General features: G+C 43.9%; 1 protein-coding gene across 2 annotated transcripts in view; it reads left to right on the forward strand.

The window, feature by feature from the left end:
• Window positions 1-19716, forward strand: part of UBE2F (ubiquitin conjugating enzyme E2 F (putative)) — a 2002640-nt gene that overhangs the window by 1101953 nt on the left and 880971 nt on the right. The gene's annotated exons all lie outside the window — the stretch shown is intronic.

Genomic DNA, 19716 nt, shown 5'->3' on the forward strand with positions numbered 1-19716 from the left:
TTAATGACAAGGATGGGAAGATTATTGATAACTATGGGAAAAAAAGTGGATGTTTCTGCAACTTTGGATTTCAGAATTTTGAATTGTCAGGCTCGTGTTAAGGTTTGTTCTAATTGTGAAAGAATGAGGAATTTTCTGTATGCAGTTTCTTGTGAAGAAAATCCTGATTTAAATAATTTAGTTTCTTCTACTGTGCAAGCCACAACTCATTACTGTGTGTGTATGTGTGTATATGATTCAGCTGATACTTTTTAAGGGCTTTGGCCACTTATTACGGTGAGGAGGTTTGCATGGCTGTGTTCTCAGAACTTCCCAGATCATGTTAAAAATGAGATTTTAAATTATCCTTTGGATAGTGATTAGTTTTTTTGGCCCCTCTTTTGATTAAAAAGTGCAATAAGAAGGGATAAGTTGATGCAGAGATTCTCTAATCCCTCATCAAATTTTAGAAATAAAACAACATAGACAGGTTCAACAAAATGCAGGTAAACAGTTATTTAAGAAGAAATGACAAGAGGGTTACAACAAGAATTCAGGAACCCCCCCCTCCCAAAATCAAGGACGGTCCAACAAGTCAAAATGACTATTTAAGGGACCTTGTCTCCCCACCCCACCCTAGCAGTTCCTTTTCCCTTCCAGAAAGTTTGAATGTCCACTTTCTTTGACAACAGACATTTTCAGACAAATACAATTTAAAGATCATTCATCAAGGTTACAGATGATAGTGGGAGAAAATGTTTCCATTAAAGGGCTAATCACTCATCCACTGGACAAGACTCATTTTTATCCACCTGTCCATCACATACTGTCCAGGAGAATGACTGAACCAGTTCCTCCTACACAGGTGGGAAAATATTTTTATTCAAGGACGTTTTAGCACCAAGGAAAGAAAATGGTTGGAGACGACCAGTTCTGGATTTTATTTTCCTAAACCTGTTGTCGCTTCACAACCTGTTACCTGTTCTTCCTTATTCATGTTTTCTAGTAACTTTAGATTTAAAAGATGCTTAGTATCACATCGCTGTTCATCCATACTTGGGTGTTTGTTAATGCTTTGAGTGTCTGGATCACATTATCAGTTCTCTGACTTACCCTTTGGACTACCCACTGCACCAAGAGTGTTGACAAAGTGTCTTGTTCCAGTTATAGCTCATTACAGGCTACAAGGTATCTACATTTTTTCTTATTTAAGCTGCTTGCTTTTCTGTGACTCTGTGAATCATCTTTGGTCCTCAGGATCTCTTCATGTTGGCAAAGATAATACCACAGTAATGTGGTGCATAAAGAAACAAGGGGAACTAGGTCATACCCCCTTTCAGACTAACCTAATTACATTGGGATATAGCCTCATAGCACAGTCTTTACTCTACAGGCATCCTACATCTGTCAGAGCAAATCTGTGTGGCAGACAAGCAGAGCAGGACAATGGCAGACCCTTGTGAATGGGAAACCAGATCAAGGGGTCTTCCAAGATTTAATCCACCTTTGGGATGTTCTTCAAGTTGACCTATTTTTCAGCTTTCTGTACAATTAACTGGCAAGTTTCCTCTCCAGGATTTCATGCAAGAAGGCCAAGAAGACAGATGCTTTTTCTTTTCCTTGGACAGGAATTTTCCTGTATCCCTTTCAAACTTTCCACTAATAGCCAGGGTACTTGTGAAAATTCAGAAGGAATACCCCAAGATCATTGTGGTGGCTGCCTTCTGACCAGGGAACAGTGGATGTTAAGTTGTCTTATCTCGCTTTCATTCTTGCTGGTTGGGATCGGAGCTGATCCTCGGCTCCAACTCTGCCATCTTCTATAGCTCGAGAGATGTTTACTGGCTCAAGGCTACCCCTTATCTCATGATTCCTAGCGATAGCTACCCAGATCTCGTTTGCCGCTTCAGCTGCGAGGTGTTGTTTTTCTGGCTTAGGCTCGTATAAAGTTTCTTTATAGAACTTTTTTCTAGAAATAGTCTTTTCCTAGGGGTTATTGTTAACTTTTAGTCTTATTTTTGTTGTGTTAGCTAAGTGTGTATTTGTAGCTTCCTCCCTTCCTTATAGAACTCGTTTAATTTAGAGAGTTTTCCCCCTCCCCCCTCCGCATCCTTTTCTTGTCAGGTTAGCCGTTTAGGTTAGAGGCTTTCCTTCTACCTTCTTTATAGGATAGCCGTTTAAGTTAGAGGCTTTCCTATCAAAAAAAAAAAAAAAAAAAACTTTAGCTTTAGTCTCTAGTATACTGTGTTTTTCTGTAGACTGTATTTTGATTTGTTAGCTATTGTTGTATTTCTTGTTACAGGATGTCAAAAGAATCCAAAGTGTCTGGGTTCAAGAAGTGTGACTCATGCTGTCAGAAAATGTCTCTGATGGATGGGCACACTTCTTGCGTCTATTGTTTAGGCACTGTGCACCTGCAGGACTCTTGTTCTATCTGCCATGCATTTAGTCCAAGAGTTCTGCAGGAGCATAAGAATAATCTTATTCTTAGGGGTCTTTTAAAGCCCCAGGATTCACCGGCCAAGACTCAGCCTGTGAAATCCCCTAAATTTACCAAGCCGTCGGCTCCAAGTTTGGAGCTGTCTTTGGTTCAGACTCTACCTGCTACTTCGGTTCCAGCTGGAACCGATAAGACTATCTCCCCATCTGCTCCATCAGAAACTTCGGAGCCTTCGCGGAGCCACAAGAGGCTGAGGTCCCCTTCTTTGCAATCGATACATTTGGCTCCTCGGTCTCCCCTGCTTCAGAGCGAGCGCAGTCACAGATCCTCTCACTCCTCTCGATCCTCTAGGCTGTCTGATCATGACATGGAGAGAGTGGGTCAGTAGGTTGCTAAAGTCGCAGGCACTTGCCAAGATGTTGTCCAGCCCTCTTCAACAAGTGTCGGCTCTGTCCACTTCTATCGATGTTCCTCCTCTGACTCCAGTGACCTCGGAGTCTGAGTTCGTTGGGGTTAGAGTAGTGGAACCGTTTGCTCCGATAACTCTATCACCTTCAGTTCTGTCATCGGCTCCGATTCCCTCGATGGTGCCGTCCGTCGAGGGATCTGGGCGCCGGGGCTCCCTCGTCGGCTCCAAGGGGGGCGAATGGTATCGGACCCTTGTCCGACCCCGTTCTCCCTCTCGGATCTTCGGCGCAGGTGAGCTTGGCTTCTACATTGGCCTCGGAGCCATCTCCCTCGGTGTGGAGAAGGATTCCGATTTCCGCTGAACCGGAGCCTTCTCTGCATCATGGCAGGGACACCTTCGATGTCATGATGAGTGTGTTGGCCTCTGAGTAAGCTCCACTATCGACCCCACCAGCTCCGTCCCCTGTAGTGCCTGTGCCAACCTCTGCTCCTCCTCCAGACCCCAAGCGTGGGGAACCGGCGCTCCAGGGCACCCCATTGAGTGTTTCCTCTTCTTCTGAGGCCTCCCCTGATCATTCAGAGGAGCCCCCTCGTAAGAAGAAGTGCAAGAGGAATCACATTGACTCCCCTGAGTCTGTCACTTCTGATACAGACTTAGATGATTTGGAAGGGTCCCCGAGATCCCCCTCTGAAGATGTTTCCTTTTCAGACATCCTAGAAAGGCTTAAGCAGAGGGGGAACTGGAATCCCCTAGCCCCTACCGAGGATGAGACTGTATTCCTGGATGTGTTCGGTTCCTGACCTTCCACCTCCTGGGTTTCTCCGCCTTTCGATCCACTTATGTCAGTGGTGGCTTGAAAGGCTTGGTCAGCTCCGGATACAATGGAACCAACTCCGAGGAGACCTGGCAAGTTCATCACAGCACCCCATGATAAGCAGTTCCTTACCAAAGGTGTTCCTGTTGATGCCATGGTGGTAGCAGCAGCCACCAAAAAAGAGTTAGCGGAGACCTCTTCATCTGTCCATCCTGCTAACAAGGAGTCCAGACCATGGACAGATACGGGAAGTGAATGTTTGCTTCAGCGACCTTTTCTATGAGGTCACTGAACTACTTATGCCATTTTACCTGGCTTCAGAGGGATCTCCTTAAAGAGTTCGGAGATACCCTTCAAGATCCATCAGCTGAGGGGGCTCAAGCTAAAGTGGCTTCCCAACTGACGACGCTTAATTCTGTAGTCAACTCCTCCATGAGGCTCATTTCCAATGCAGCCGATGGTGCGAGTAGAGCCACAGGTACAGGTGTGGCCCTTAGGAGGCATGCATGGATGCGGCTGTGTAATTTTGCGGAACCCTTTAGAGTGTCATTCATCAACACCCCCTTTGATGGCTCCTTTCTTTTTGGACCACAGGTGAAAGACACTTTGACTAGGTGTGAGCAAGAAGGCAAGATTCTCTCTGCCGTGGGAGTCCATTTTTCCACTCCTTCCAGACCATACCTCAAGGGTCAGAAGAGTGGTAAAATGTGGTTCCGGAAATCCCAGAGAGCCTCGCCTGACACACGTAGCAATTTTTTCTCCAGGGGCAGAGGGGGAAACAACAACAACAGACGCTGCCCTCATGGCAGAGAGGGTCTGCAGAACCAGGGCAACAGAGAATCTTTCTCTGATAAGCCCTTTCAGCATCCCTGAAGGGTTGTCTGACTGCCCGTCTCTGGAGGCAGTCGGGGGAAGACTTTCACTGTACCCAAAAGCCTGGCAGAATTTAATACAAGACAAATGGGTACGGTCCATTATATCCAGAGGTTACAAAATTCCCTTCTCTCAACCCCCCTTACAGTCAAGGAAATCCCTTCCAGATGTTCCACCCAATCTGAGGGACCAAGCAGTCATAGAAGTTTCAAAACTTCTAGAAAAAAAGAGTCATCCAGGAAGTTCTGGCAGACCAACACCAATCCGGAACTTACTCAAGGTTCTTTTTGGTACCAAAAAAGACAGGGGACTGGAGACCGATTCTGAAGCTCAGCAGACTAAACAGGTCTGTTCAAAGAACAAAGTTTCGGATGGTCACGCTACAGTCCATTCTACCATTTCTGGGTCAGGAGAATTGGATGTGCTCCATAGATCTTCATGATGCGTACTACCATATCAAAATGGACAGGCGCTCCAGGAGATTTCTTCACTTCTGGCTGGGAGCCAGTCATTACCAGTTCAGAGCTCTGCCCTTTGGTCTCACCACAGCCCCCAGGGTGTTCACCAAATGTATGGCAGTGGTCACTGCTCACCTGAGATGTCTAGGATTCCAGGTGTTTCCATATCTAGATGACTGGCTCCTCACTGCTACTACCAGGCATCAACTTATGCAAGCCAGGGACTACACAATCACAATCTGCTCTCAGCTAGGAATTACAATAAACTTTGAAAAATCTGCCTTGTTGCCCTGTCAATCTATCACCTATATAGAAGCAGACTTAGACACAAGGAACATGTCCGCAAGGCTACCGCCAGAAAGGGTGTCTACAATTCACCAGCAAGTACAAATTCTAATGCAGAGCACAAGAATCCAAGTCAGGTTCGTCCTTCAAACTCTGGGTTCCATGGCAGCGGCAATTCTTCTAATCCCACTGGCCTGTTTTCACATGAGGATCCTTCAGTGGCTTCTGTTCACACAGTGGTCTTTCCAACAGCTGCCCATGTCTCACATGATCATGATTACAGAAGCATGCAAAAGGCACCTTTCCTGGTGGGTGGTCTCCCCACTAGTGACTCAGACAGACCCTTCATTCAGCCCCCTCCGGTTGCCACAGTGACCGCAGATGCCTCCTTGATAGGGGGGGGGGGCATTATCAGGGCAGGACAGTCCAAGGCACTTGGCAGCCTCACGAGTACCATCTGCATATAAACGTCCTAGAAATGAGAGCCGTGCTCCTAGCATTGCAAACTCTTCAGGACTCTCTCCCTTCTGGGACCATTGCAATCCAAATGGACAACATGTCAGTGGTGTACATCAACAAGCAGGGCGGAACTAGGTCCTACCCCCTATGTCGAGAAGCACTCAGACTCTGGGAGTGGGCGATTTCCTACCAACTATTTCTGATTACGACGCACATCCCTGGGAGGTCCAACATCATAGCGGACAGGCTCAGCAGATCTATTCTCATGCCCCACAAGTGGTCTCTGAATCAGGTAGTTGCGGATCTTATCTTCCACAAATGGGGGCAGCCTTGCTGTGATCTTTTTGCCACACCCTTCAACAGCAAATGCAGCAACTACTTCTCCCTTCTTCCGCTTCCAGGTCACTCACCCAGAGATGTTCTAGTCCACGATTGGCCTCAGGGACTTCTTTATGCCTTTCCTTCATTTCCCCAGATTCCAAAACTCATACAGAGAGCAATATCGTTGGGCTGCAAAATTATCCTCATTGCCCCCTACTGGCCTCGACAGATATGATTTTCATACCTGCACCATTACCTTCTCGATCAGCCCTGGACTCTGGATCCGATTCCAGACCTACTGATTCGTCAGTCAGGCAGGCTGCATCAATCCCTCCAAACACTCCAGCTCACAGCTTGGTTGCTCACCTTAGCCAGGCTTCCCAGCATTTCCCCGGCTGTAAGTGAGATTATTGTCTCCTCTCACAAATCCACAACTAGAAAAACTTATGCTAGCAAATGGAAACATTTTTCTTGTTGGGCAGAGGCTAGGAACGTAGATCCCTTCTCAGCCCCAGTCCACAAAATTTTGGAATTCCTAGCACAACTTTTTCATTCTGGGTCCGCTTCTGATACAATCAGGGTTCAATTGGCGGCCATTTCTAACTTTCGTGTTGGGTTGTCAAATTCAAACATTGTCTCATAAGCTCTGTAAAGCTTTTTTAAGAGGGACTACTCTCCTTAGACCTCCAGTGAGAGATCCCCCTCCTCCATGGGACCTTAATTTGGTACTAACCTCCTTAATTCTGCCCCCCTTTGAACCAGCAGCATCCTGCTCCATTAAGTTTCTATCTTGGAAAACACTCTTTCTGGGAGTTATTACTTCAGCCAGACGCGTCTCTGAACTTCAGGCACTATGTGTTCGTCCTCTATACTTGGTTTTTCAAAAGGACAGGGTTGCTCTGAGGACTAATCCTTCGTTTCTTCCGAGAGTCTGCTCAGAAAATAATTTAAACCAAATCTGTAGACCTTCCTGTGTTTTTCCCTAACCACACCAACAAGGCAGAGTACAAATTACACCAATTGGACGTTCATAGACAATTGCGTTTTTACTTGCACGGGACTAAGGAAATAAGGAAGTCGGACCAAGTATTCCTTTCCTATGCTTTAGGCAAACAAGGTTTCCCAGTTTCCAAGGTGACCTTATCCAGGTGGTTGTCTCACATTATTACTTTAATTTATCAATTAAGAAACCAAGAGTTGCCTATCAAACCAAAAGGTCATTCTACATGGGCCTTGGCCACCTCTGTAGCCTTCCAATCTAGGTTGCCCATGGATTCTATCTGTGCAGCTGCTACATGGGCTTTTCCTAAAGGTTTAAGACGGTGGCAGTATCCAACAGGTCTGACTGCTAATTCCCAATTTCATTTGGACATTATAGCATTATTTGACCGGCAAGGCCTGGAACTGTTAGATTTAATGTGTAAGCATTATCGAGTGTCAATTGAAGATCTCTCAGAGCAAGTACGTGACTTGGATAATCAAATTAAACTGGATAGTGAATTTTCAAGGTACAGATATGAGTATAACCGTACCTTTTCTAGTATTGATGCTTATCTTGACAAACTGAGGGCTAACAAAGTCAAGAAACGTGACAGGGATATGAAAGCTTACAGAGAAGGGTCAGCATACCCCCTACCTCCTACGTCTCAATCTTGGAACATTGGGAAACACTCTGTTTCCACTGGTTATAATAAAGGTAAAAATCCTGGTTCTGATATACCTCAACAGGAAGTGGAGTATTCTTCTTCTAATAGGCTACCACATGAGTCTACATCTCAACTTCCACTTAATATTAATGAACCAGTGCAACAAGAACAACATTTTGGCCATTATAATTTAAGATCTAATAACCCTAATTTTTTAGGGGCAAGGCCGAAACAACAGACTGGGTATGCGAACCAGAAGAAAAAACAGAGGGTCAACTAGATGGCCAAATGGCCAGTTCAGCTATTTGTTTAAACAATGTTTTATTTGGTGATTTAAGTTCTAATTTTGTAGAACCATGTACAATGTTTAATAGCCAAGATTGTAATAATAGTTTTGTGTCTTGTGTAGATGCACCTGACGACATTGTTTCTGCTGAACAAGTAGTACCCCCTAGCCTTACTAAACCGTCAGTTTTGCACAATACTAGTGGTGATTTTACAGTTTACAACTTTTCGCAAGTTGAGATATCAACTGATTTAATTACTCTGTTGTCTAAAGGGCAAACTTATGTACCACCTCGTAGGTTGAGCCTAGTTAAAACTATTATAGATTTAAAACTGTACACTAGGAAACTCAACTTGAATATGTTGTTTGGTGAATCTTCTGTAAATACCCCTAGTGAATTTAGAATCCCGAGTACATTTAATCCACCTTTGAACCCCATTATTAAAACATTTGAACAATTTTGTGAACTTGATATTCGCAACCTAGCATCAAATAAAAAAGCTGGATACTACAACACCAATAAGGACTTTTATGTAGAAAGAGACTGTCTTGACTTTATTAAAATTAATGACATAAGAATTTGTAAACCTGATAAAGGTGGGGGCGTTGTCATCTTTGACAACGTAGATTACTCTGCTAGAATGTCTAACTTGTTAAACTCTCCTTCTTATATTACAAGTTCTATTTCAGAACTGAATAAAGCTCACAGTTCAATAAAGAATGTCATCGAAGACCTATACTTAGAAGGTAGAATCAACCAAGACATGTACAACTTTATGTCTATCTCCTTTCCCAGACTGCCATGCTTATTCGGTATCCCCAAGATACATAAGAACGTCATGAATCCACCCATGCGTCCTCTGGTTGATAGCAGAGATTCTCTTACGTACGCATGTGCGAAAGTTGTAGATTCCATTTTACAAAAATATTTGTCTAACATCAAACAAATATGTAAAGATTCTTGGACATTTTTGAGGAATATGAATGAGATTGAATTCAAGGGTTGTTATAATTTCCTGACTATAGACGTCAGGGATTTATACACTTGTATCCCACACATGGAAGCTGTGGACTGGACCATTGAGTTGCTCAAACTTCAGGGGTGCCCGAATGATGAATGCCTGTTGGTAGAGGAACTTTTAAGTACCATCCTTGCCAACAACTTTTTCATGTTTGAAGGGTCATTTTTCCTTCAAAAAGTAGGTGTAGCCATGGGGTCACCCTGCGGTGCCAGTGTGGCCAACATGGTGATGGCCTATTGGGAACACTTATATGTTTTGAACAACTGTACCTTTAAAGACAACATAGTGTTCTACACCCATTTTCTTGATGACATATTTATTTTGCTTGATGGTGATGTTGAGCTTGGGGACAGGTTAGTGGATTACTTTAATACAACTACCACCTTCTTAAGGTTTACACATACTTTTGATTCCAGGGCAATAGCCTACCTCGACATTTTACTTTCTAAGGACAGCATTTTGGATAGATATACAGCTTCTATCCATAGGAAGAATACATACTGTAACTCAATGCTTCATTACTCTAGTTGTCATCCACAACATCAAAAACGGGCCATTGTAAAAGGACAACTGGTTCGTGCTGCCCGGATCATAACAGTGGATACTGATTTTAGTGATGAATGTGAATTTATGAAGAAAATGTTTCTAGCTCGAGGTTACCCTGAAATGTTGATTAATGAAATCATTGACGAAGTCTCCTTAAAACGCCAGTCTCATATCTATATACCACTCTTGAATAGGTTAGGTCATATTCCAGCACGTGCTATCAGTGATACATTTACAGTATTAGATGAGACTATAATTGACCAAGAGGTGAATTCTGTACCTCCTTCTTTTATAACTACATTTAACATGGATAGTTCTAGGTGCTTTGGGATTTTGAAGAAAAACTGGGAACTTTTTAAGGGCGACAATAAAGTTCTTAATTGTGTAGGTAAACATCCCTTAGTTACTTACAGGAGAGGTATGAACCTTAAAGATTTTTGTGAACTTAAAAATAACACAGTCAGGACTCCAGGCATGTATAAATGCCAATCTTGTAATTATTGCTCGTACATACTGGAATCTAATAGATTCAGTGTTAATGACTTACAGTTTAAGTTGAGATGGAGGAATAACTGTAATTCTAAGTTTGTGGTTTACCTTGCGCTATGTCAGTTTTGTCCTGCATTTTATGTAGGCAAAACTGAAAGGAAACTACGCAACCGTATGTACGAACACTTATACGCTATAAGGAAAAACAAACTAGAGAATGCCTTGGCTAAGCACGTTGCTCAATTTTCTAATCATAGTTTTAAATTTACTGTTATTGACCAGGTTCACCAAGATGCCAGAGGTGGACCTGATGTTCTTAAGCTAGATGAACTAGAACTATCCTGGCAAATTATGTTGAATGCTTACAGTTCGCCAGGTTTAAATGAAGGATGTATTATTAGCAGTATTTTAAAATTAAAAAGTCTAAAACGCTGACATTATTTAATTATACAATCAGTAAATGTGTTAGTATATTAATATACTAAGAGTTTTTATAAGAATTTTTAAATAAGTTGTGCATTTTGAATTCTGTCAAGAGGGTGGTAATGTTTTTGATGAGTAGTTTTATCTATCATTTGATTGGTTAACTCAATATATTTAAATGTATCTGTGTGCTTTTTATTTTGTCTGATGAAGTTTATGTTGTACTATAAACGAAAAGCGCTTCACAATATCTACGTTTGTGCCTCTTTATTTCTGCCCAGTTGGATTACACTGCCTCACATTATTACTTTAATTTATCAATTAAGAAACCAAGATTTGCCTATCAAACCAAAAGGTCATTCTACTTGGGCCTTGGCCACCTCTGTAGCCTTCCACTCTAGTTTGCCCATGGATTCTATCTGTGCAGCTGCTACATGGGCAAATCCTCATACCTTTATTTCTCATTACAAACTACATATGGTCTCCAGGAGCAGAGCTGACTTTGGTTCCACTGTTCTGAAGAGTCTGTTCCAATGAGCCGCCCAGGATTTTAGGCACTAGGAACACTGTCCCAACCAGCAAGAACGAAGGCGAGATAGACAACTTAACATAAAGAAGTTATGTACCTACCATAACATTCCATATTAGTTGTCTTCATCTTGCCTTCTTTCTTGTGTCCCACCCGCCGTCCCCCTGTCCTATTGGACCGAGAGGAGTTCTGGTTTCACTGGCTGAGTGTTCCCTGGTTTGTTTCCTCTACTGACTAAGAGAGTGTGACAGGTATGCTCAACCTGTTTGTTTGGACAGGTTGATTCTCTGGCTATGTCTGGGGTTAGCTATTTCAAATGAGATCTGGGTAGCTATCGCTAGGCATCATGGGATAAGGGGTAGCCTCGAGCCAGTAAACAGCTCTCGAGCTATAGAAGATGGCCGAGTCAGAGCCAAGGATCGACTCCGATCCCAACCAGCAAGAAAGAAGGCGAGATGAAGACAACTAACATGGAACTTTATGGTAGGTACATAACTTCCTTTTCTCCCTTCTTTTGGAAATGGCCAAAGACAATTACTACAAGCTTCCTCACAGACTGGATCTACTCACACAAGAACAGGGGTGTTTGACACACCCCGATGACAGCCAGTTTCAACTGACTGCCTGGTTGATATGGTTTTAATTCCCATTAGGCACCTGTTTTCTGAGAATGTGTTGCAGGTACCAATGGAGACAAGAAAGCCTGCTACTAGAAAATGATATATTAGCAAATGGAAAGTTTTTCTAGTTGGTGCCAGCAACATACCCAACACCGATTAAGGGCCAGTTGTTCTCTGGTTTTACAATATCTGAGTTCCTGTCCTATGGCGTTTCTTACTCCTCCATGAAGGTTCATTTTTTGTCCATTTCAGCACTACTGCACATGGATCCTCCTCTTTCAGTGTATTCTCATGTTAAAATATTTTTGAAAGGGGTGTTGCATAAGAAGCCTCCAAGAAAACTGGTGATATGTCCTTGGGATCTTAATTTTGTGTTAGACAAGCTAGCACTTGTTCTGTTTGAACAAGCTATCCTGGCTGACATGAGGTTTGGAACAAGAAGAACAGTTTTAGTGATGTCGTGACTTCTGCAAAAAAGATGTCTGAGTTGCAAGCTCTTAGGGTGAACCAACCCTATCACATTTTCCACAGGGCTGGGTTTCTTTGAGAACTAATCCTTCCTTTTCGCCTAAAGTGGTATCGAGTTTACTTAAAGCAAATCGGTAAATCTCTCTGTTTTCTTTCCTGAACCTAAAAATGAGAGATAAAGGATATTTCATACCGTGGATATCCACAGGGTACTGTCTTGACAGAATTAAATCTTTCAGATCTTTGGATCTATTCATTTCTTGTGATCATAAAAAGAAGGGACAACCTGTGTCAAAGCAGACTATTTCCAAATACTCAACACAGTACAACTATTCCAAGCAGAGTCAAAGCCCACTCTAAAAGGGCATTGGCTTAATCTGTGGCTTTTTGGAAAGGGTTGGATTCTAGAAGTATTCTAGAAGCAGCAACTTGGCCCTCTGTACATAATTTTAAGGCACTATAAGCTTGATTCCTTACGTAAGTCTGGATTAGGCTTTGCTAGCACCATTCTCTATGGGATATTTTGAACTCTTCTCCTTCCCCCCTCCCAAATTTGTAAGCTATAGTAAACCATCCATACAGCCTAGGCTAATGCAGCAATGAGCAATGTAAATAACATAATGCAGTTGTGTTAGTAAACTTAACATAACAATAGCTGCTCCCTCCCTCCATCCTCTTTGTTTCTTCGTGTGTTGTTTGTGTCAAGGTGTGGACTTATGTTTTTTTTGTTGTTCCTAACATTGCCCTTTCATGGCTCAGCCTCCCTCTCTCTGTTAGCATGAACGTTCTTATGGACTTGGCACCTAAACCTGTCTTTTTATTCAGCTTGGTTTGGGCACATGGAAGGTGCCTTGAACCTTTGGAAGCTGTCTGGCTTTAATATCCTTGGAAGGATATATTCCGTATAGCTTATGTACCACAGCCATGATCATTCGAATATCTGCTGCTATGGTAAGTTTACTTACACAACTATACTTTCACCATCTGTGTTATTCATCTCGTCAAGCATCAGAGGGCAAGAAGTATCATCTTGTATACAGCTGGCATTGTCATTTTAGAATCTGACAGTTCAGTTGAGACCATTTATCGGACAGTGAGCTCTACGATGGCCCAACATTTTTATGCATGTGAGCAGAAGAGACTGAAAGCTAATGTTCGTAAAATTATTGCAATTTTTTTTTTTTATTTTATATTCTATTGGTATTCATATGGCCCTCACCCAAGAGAGAGATTCCTGACACTTTGAAAAAGACTCTGCGAAGATAAGGAAGTCATCTAATATGGAAAAATCTGAATACCCTGTAGTCTGCAATGAACTGTAACTGCAGCTAAACTCTTTGTGAACACTCTTGGTGCAGTAGATAGTCCAAAGCATGAGGCAGAGAACTGTTATGTGATCCATGCACACAAAGCCTTAAGAAATGCCTGAAGTTTGAATGAATAAGAATGTGATGATAAACATCTTTTAATTCTAGTGTCACTAGGAGACGTGAGAGGAAGAAGAGATAACAGGTTGTGAAGTAACATTTTAAATTTGGGTGCTATCACAAACAGGTTTAGGAAATAAAGATCCAGAATTTGTCTTCAAGCATTTTTCTTTTTTTGGCACTAAATCATCCTTGAATAATACCCCTTTCCCTTCTAGGAAAGGGGACCTGGTTCTGTCACTCTGTGGGCAGCATGTGATGAAAGTGGAAATAGAGTCTGATCTGGTGGATGAGGAATTTCCTGTCATTGCCATCTGTAATCTTGATGAATGATCTTCAGAACCCATTTGTCTGAAGTTGTTGCCAAAGAGAAGTAGAGATTAGGAGCTTCTTGGGGGGGTGAAAGTCTCTTAAGTAGTCATTCTGACTTATTGGACTGTCCTTGGTTTTGGGAACTTACAGAATTCTTCTTGGAACCCCCTTGCGATTTCTTAAACATCTGATCTGATGTTCTCTTTCATTCCTCCTCATGAATGGATTACAGATCCATCCTCGAATGTGACTTGACCACGTTTCTTTAGACTAGGATCCAAGTCTCAAGCTCCTCCCACTACCCACAAAGCCCTGCAATCCAACCAGCCAAGTCTCGAGCATGTCTGTGGTTTCCTTGGGTATCTCCTTTACAGATAAGTGTCCTTTTATATTTATTTTCTTATCTTAAATTCCTCCCCTGCAATTTTATAGTGCGCATGGGTTTCTCTCAGTTGCCTTTACGGCTCCTCTTTATCTAAATTTTTCCCATGCTCTGGGTAGCCATTTTTTCTGTTAGGCTCCTCTTCTACTTTCTCTTTCATTCCAAAACAACAAAAAAAACCTTTTCTTATTGGCCTTTTTTCTGCTTGTCAGGTTTTTGCTGGGTCTTTCCCTTTTGTGTGAGTGTGGAAAGATTTTTTTTTGTAATGCCTGACAAACCATCTGGATTTAAATGGTGCTCAGAATGTGGACGTAAGTTCCTGGATTCCAGTGCACATTCTTTGTGTTTACTGCTTGGGTGAAGAGCATCTGCGGTCAGCCTGCTCTATTTGTGAAAGCTTTAACCCTAGAGCTATAGCTGACGACAGAAACAAGCTGATTTTGAAGGGCCTTTTGCCCACTTCCTCTCCAGGGGCTCAAACCTCCTCTAAGAGCCATGTGGGAGCCTCTGTCTCTAAAAAAGCACCCTCACAAGTCTTCGAGGGTGTCTTCAGAGCCGCATGCTAAGGTTGGGATGCCCTTGGATCTGACATCTTTAGATTACAGGCCTACTTTGGCTCTGGCGGATCCTAGGTTTTCTTTGGAGCTGTCTAGGTCCATGGTGATTACTAACTCTCCTGAAACCTGCACCCTCCTCTTCGGATCCTAACCCTACATCAGTGCTGGGGTTCAAGTCAGCTGTGCTCCCTGGTCTACAGCAGACCCCCCCCCCCTCCATAGCTTCCTCCAGGTCTTCCAGAGAACATGGACAGGATGATCAGGAGGATCCTCAAGACTCAGATCCAGTTGGAAGTCTTCTCGGCTCTGTCCCTTACAGGTTCTGCAAGTCTCTCCCTTCAAGACTAGTCTCCTTCTCCGATCAGTCCTTTGGCTTCGGAGTCGCAGGGACATGGCCAGTCAAGGGATGTGGGGTCGAGTGTATGGAGCCTGCCTTCCTCCACTCTGACCATTGCCTTGACCTCCTCTGTGCCATTGTCTTCGGATCATAGCATATCTTGGATCTGGGATGTCCCAGTCAGATCCAGGGGGAGGGGTTCAGCTCCTACGTTGTTAGAGCTGTCTTTTCCTGTTGGTGCTTTGCCACTGTACAGTTCAGGTCCAATTCTGCCAGGGACCCTGGGTTCAGGGATTCCAGCCCTTTCTTCTTCCATAACCTCAGCTCCAGTGGAGTTGGGGAGGGATTCTCTGGGTCCTTCGGCATTCTTAGTGGTAGAAAAGGCTTTCTCTACCCACAGGGTTCTGGTCCCTTTGAGCCATGATCCATCCCACTGACTTCCTTTGGATCAGAGATTTGAGCCTGTCATTCCTGTCCCGAGTTAGCCCATCCAGACTGGTCTTCAAACACTTTCTACACAGAGAGCCCCCTCCTTTTCCAAGACCTACCCTGAGCACCCCACAGAGGAGATCCTTGTAAGAGGATGTGCAGAAGGAGGCACATTGACTCCCCCTCGGAGTAAGTCACCGAAGGTGCGGACTTTGATGAAGGGAAGGGATCCCCCAGATCACCACTGGAGAACATCTCCTTCAGAGATATTTTAGACATTCTGCGGCAGAGAGGTGGTCAGCCCAACCTCCCCCCCCCCTCCTCTGAAGAGTCCATATTTTTGGAGGCCTTTGGGACGGGCCCATATACATCTTGAGTGGTTCCCCCTGGCAGATGAGTTAGTGGATTTGGTGTCCAGCTGGGCCTAGAAGGAGCCAGACTCTGTTAAACCAATCCCTAAGCACCCGACAAATTTTTGTCCCCCTCCAAAGACAGACCTTATTGGAGCAAGGGTATTGCATGGTTGTGGCACAGCTACCAAAAAGGAGCTAGTGGAGCAGAGCTCCACTGTCCATCCACAGCACAAGGAGTCCAGAGCGATGGACAGGTTTGGTAAGCGTGTTTACACCTCAGCCACCTTCTCGCTAAGGGCATTGAACTACCTGGCACACTTTACTCACTTGGAGAGGGACCTGGTGAAAGAGCTATCAGACTCTATGGCAGAGACCATGTTGCTGGAGGACTTCAGGAAAGTCTCCCTTCGACTGGTTACTCTTTCATCCTTGTTCAACTCCTCCATTAGGCTGATTTCCCATTCCACAGAAGGTGCCTCTTGGGCAGCTGGGTCAGGCATTGCTATTTGGAGACATGCCTGGATGAGGTTTGTGATTTCACAGAGCCTTTTAAGGTGTCCTTTGTTAATGCCCCCTTTGATGGATCCTCACTCTTCGGTCCATCGGTCAGTGAGACCCTAACCTGCAGCAAACAAGAGGGGAAGACTTTGTCTGCCATTGGGGTCAAATTCTTCACTTCATAGCACACCTTTTCTAGAAATCAGTGCAGTGGAAGGCAAACCTGGTTCTGTAAATCCCAGGGGTCTTCCCAAGATCAATGTAGGGATTCTTCTTCTAGGGGCAGAGGAAGAAGTTTCAGTGGGAGACTCCGCCCCAGAGGCAGAGGGTTCTGCAGAATCAGGCCTTCAGGGAATTGGGAATTCTTCTCTGATGGGCCCTTTCAACGCACCTGAAGTGCTGCCCAACTGCTCATCTCTGGAGGCAGTCAGGGGTCGGTTCTCTCTACACCCTACTGCCTGGACCGATATGACACAAAACAAGTGGGTGTTAGAGATTATATCCAGAGGCTACAATATCCCCGTTCTAAATTCTCCTCTGGAGAGGTCAAAGAAGCTCTCCAATGTTCCACTCAGTTGGAGTTCGCAGTAGCAGAAATTCTGAATCTGCTGCAAAAGAGAGTCATCCAAGAGGTCCCAACCACACAGAGAGGATTTTGAACTTACTCTCGCTTATTTTTAGTGCCAAAGAAAACCAGGGACCTGCAATCCATTCTGGATCTAAGCAAGTTAAACTTGCTTGTAAAGAAAGCAAAATTCTGAATGGTGATTGTTCAGTCCCTTCTTCCGTTGCTGTGAAAGGATGTTTGGATGTGATCTGAGGACTTAATCAAAATAGACAGGAGCTCTAGGAGTCATCTGCACTTCTGGCTGGTAGCCAGTTACTTTCAATTCAGGGCTCTGCCCTTTGGATTCAGCACAGTCCCCAGGGTGTTTACTAAATGCATGGCAGTACTGGCAGCTCACCTCAGACTGTAGGGATTCCGGGTGTTCCCTTACCTGTATGACTGGCACTTTACTGCCCCAACCAGGCATCAGCTAATACAGACCAGAGATTACTTCTTCAATCTTGCCAACCATTTGGAGATTACTAAAAAATCTGGCAAAGTCAAACATTTCCCCTTTGCAGACTTTAGAGTTCATTGAATCTACCTTGGACACAGTCAGTCAGATTGCCGGCCTTCCCCCTTCCCCCTCATCCCACTCTAACTTTGAGAGATCATGTACAAACAGTGTTGTGTCTAGCTTCTCCTATAGCAAGGCTAATTCTCCAAGCTCTAGCTTCTATGGTGGCTGCCATCCCACTAGTTCATTTTACAAGATATTTTATGAGTGTCATTCAATGGACTCTGGCTATTCAGTGGTCTGTACTCTACTAGCCTCTGTCTGCTCCTATCAAGCTGTCTCCAGTTTGCAGAAGGCATCTTCAGTGGTGGCTCCTGTTGGACAACCTCACGTTAGGCAGGCATTCCCTACTCCCATTCCCCTCCACCATGGTGACCACGGAAGCTTCCTGGCTGGGGTGGAGGGGCATTACAAGGGAAAGATGGTCCAAGGCACGTGGACAGACTTACAGACCAAATTGCATATCAGTGTTCTGGAGATGAGAGCTGTCCTTCTCACATTGCAAGCCTTTCAGGACATTCTCCCTCTTGGAATGATTGCAATTCACATAGACAACATATCAATGGTGTGGTACATCAACAAACAAGGAGGAACCTACTCTTACTCACTGTGCAGAGAGGCCATGAGGGTTTGGGTATGGGTAATGTCTTTGGACTGTTTTCTGCTTGCAACACACATACTGGGAAAATCCAGCATCCTGGCAGATAAGCTCAGCAGGTCCATTCTGACTCCTTACGAGTGGTCTCTCAATAGATCAGTAGCGGACTTGATCTTCAGCCATTGGCGCCAACCTTTTTGCTTCCCCCAGAACAGCAAGTGCAGCAATTACTTTGCTCTGATCCCTCTATGGGGAAGTACCTGAGTGATGCTCTGGTTCATGATTGACCCCCCCCCCCCCGGTCTCCTCCATGCTTATCCCCCAATGCCGTTGATCCCAAAGTTTCTCCAGAAAGTGAAGCATCTGAAATCCTCAGTAATCCTCATTGCCCCCTTTTGGCCTCATCAGATTTGGTTCCCCTTCGATCTCATCTGAATTATCCTCCATGGATTCTGGAACCCAAGCAGGATCTCCTTTATCACCCCATAGAGGGTTATCATCCCAGTCTGATGTCCCTGAGATTGACTGCTTGGTTTCTCCACTTCCAGTGATCATTCAAAGGTCCAGGCTTGCTTCTGCAGTCAGAGATATTATTTTAGTTTCCCAGATACCAGCTACTAAGAAGGTTTATGGCAGCAAATGGAAGAGATTTGTCTTCTAGGCTTCCGAAAAAAATATTGACCCTTTGTCGGCAACTTTTGCTGATATTCTGTTTTTCCTGGTGTCTCTTTTCAAAGCAGGAGCTAGCTTCTCCACCATGAAACTCCAGTTAGTGGTTATCTCTAATTTTTATTCTGTCATCGTTCTCAACTGCCCTTCAGCTTCCACACTATGCAAGGCCTTCTTGAAAGGGGTCTTTCTCCTCAGGTCTCCGGTAAAGGATCCATCTCCACCATGGGATCTCACCATAGTTTTTCAGAACTTAACTCAAAGACCCTTTGAATCAGCAGGCGACTGTGATCTAAAGTTTCTTTCATGGAAAACAGTTCTTCTCATTGCCTTTACTTTGTCCCTTCGTATAAATCCTTCTTTTATGCCTAAGTCTTAACCAGGCTGTCCAATTACCAGACTTTTTCCCTAATTTTTCTAATGATGGAGAATGATTTTTGCATTTGTTAGATGCTCACAGACAATTACATTTTTACTTGTACTGGACTAAGTCTTTTCGAAAGTCAGCTCAGTTATTTGTTTCCTTCTCTGCTTGCCATCTAGGTCAGGCAATTTCATAGGTTACTCCTACCAAGTGGATTGCAGACTATATTACCTTCATTTGTGATAAAAATGGATTGCAGTTGCCTCGTCCCACTCCACCAAGTTTATGTCCACCTCATCTGCCTTTTCTTCCAGGGCCTCATAGATGATATCTGTGCTGCAGCCACTTGGTCTAAGGCTCACGCGTTTGTATCACATTATAAATTGGATCTTGTTTCCCGAAGCAGGGCTTCCTTCGGTTCAGCTGTGCTCTAGCATAACCTTTCATGAGACAACCCAAGAGTTGCATAGTTGGAGACTCAACCCTTTCATGAGGAGGAATGAAAGAGACAACATCAGATTTATTAGTTATGTACTTACCATAACTTGGTATTTGTGTTGTCTTCTGTCATTCCTCCCCACCTTCCCACCCTGCCATCC

The sequence above is a fragment of the Protopterus annectens genome, chromosome 6.part1 (genome assembly GCF_019279795.1).
Source record: "Protopterus annectens isolate FY-2018-M chromosome 6.part1, PAN1.0, whole genome shotgun sequence".
In the NCBI taxonomy this organism is placed as follows: Eukaryota; Metazoa; Chordata; order Ceratodontiformes; family Protopteridae; genus Protopterus; species Protopterus annectens.